The sequence below is a fragment of the Capricornis sumatraensis genome, unplaced genomic scaffold (genome assembly GCF_032405125.1).
Source record: "Capricornis sumatraensis isolate serow.1 unplaced genomic scaffold, serow.2 scaffold10, whole genome shotgun sequence".
In the NCBI taxonomy this organism is placed as follows: domain Eukaryota; kingdom Metazoa; phylum Chordata; class Mammalia; order Artiodactyla; family Bovidae; genus Capricornis; species Capricornis sumatraensis.
The window spans coordinates 565,021-566,648 of record NW_027184621.1 but is presented as its reverse complement, the minus strand read 5'-3'; the positions used below and the strand labels follow the sequence as shown (position 1 = coordinate 566,648).

The 1,628-nt window shown below is 39.4% G+C and overlaps 1 pseudogene; it reads left to right on the top strand.

Annotated features, from left to right (window-relative positions):
• Window positions 1-530: 530 nt before the first annotated feature.
• LOC138072357 (olfactory receptor 5D13-like) lies at window positions 531-1,381 on the top strand (annotated as a pseudogene).
• The last annotated feature ends 247 nt before the right edge of the window (window positions 1,382-1,628 follow it).

Sequence of the window (1,628 nt, the reverse complement as noted above, 5' to 3'; positions counted from 1 at the left end):
TATGAAAATTCTTTTGGTGACCCATGACCTCTGCATTTTTGATGATCTTCAGTTTGAACATAATGATAGAAGTACTACTGCCTCTAAAAATATTATTCCTCCTGCTTTTCAAAATAAACTTGAGTGCTATGATTTCATTTATTGTTATGTTACTTCCATTAAACAACACTGACCTTCAGAATGATAGAACTGTGAAAAACATGTTTTTCTATGACACTATAGAAAATATTTCTCTCTGACTCTAAATTAAATTCAATTTATGTCACTCATGGTCACTTCAAACCTATCTCATCAGCAGCAGGCTGTGTTAATTCAAACAAGTTTCTTAACTCATATATACTACCATTTCCTTTTGTAAAATATGAGAATGGTTGTTTTGAAATTCATAAGTCTTATTTAGTGGTCAAAACAAACTTACCAATATTTTAGCACAATATCTGCCACACAACAAATGTGATATCCATGGACTGTCATCATTATCACTGTTACCATTTTATTATCACTATTTCAGATTTTCTCCAACAATAAATATGTGGTTTGCTGAAGGAAATCAGAGTGCTGTAACCATGTTCACCCTCTTGGACTTTTCAGAATATCCTGACTTCCAGGTTCCCTTGTTTCTGGTTTTCCTCACCATCTATGCAGTCACCGTAGTGGGGAACATGAGCATGATCACCATCATCAGGATCAGTCCCAAACTCCACACCCCCATGTACATTTTTTGCAGTCACTTGTCCTTTGTTGATTTCTGCTTTCCACCACAGTTACACCCAAACTCTTGGATAACTTGGTGTGGAAGTTAGAACCATCTTTTCACAGGATGCATCATGCAATTCTTCTCAGCTTGTATGTTTGCAGTGGCAGAGGCATTCATGTTGGCACTGATGGCCTATGACCAATTTGTGGCCATTTGTAAGCCACTACTCTATACAGTGGTCATGTCCCCAGAGCTCTGTGCATCGTCAGTGGCTGGTCCCTGTACGTGGGGTGTAGTCTCCTCCCTAACATTCACCTGTCCTCTCCAGACATTATCCTTCTGTGGGTCTAACATCATAAATAATTTCTTCTATGAGCTCTCTGTCATTGTCTCAATCTCCTGCTCTGATCCCTTCATCAGCCAAGAGCTATTTTGCCATTGCCATATTCAATGAGGTGAGCAGCCTGGCAATTATCCTCACTACTTACATTTCTATTTTTGTCACTATCATAAAAAAGTCCTCTGCTGGGATTCGCCGAAAAGCCTTCTCTACTTGTGCCTCCCATCTGACCGCCATCACCATGTTCCATGGGACTGTTGTTTCTTTGTCATGTAGCCAGCTCCAAAAACTCATGGCTCATGGTCAAAGTAGGTTATATATTTTATACAGTGGTGAGTCCTTAGAAAGCATCACTAGGAACAAAGCTAGCAGAGGTGATGGAATTCCAGTTGAGCTGTTTCAAATCCTGAAAGATAATGCTGTGAAAATGCTGCACTCAATATGCCAGCAAATTTGGGAAACTCAGCAGTGGCCACAGGACTGGAAAGGTCAGTTTTCATTCCAATCCCAAAGAAAGGCAATGCCAAAGAATACTCAAACTACCACACAATTGTACTCATCTCACATGCTAGTAAAATAATGATCAAAATT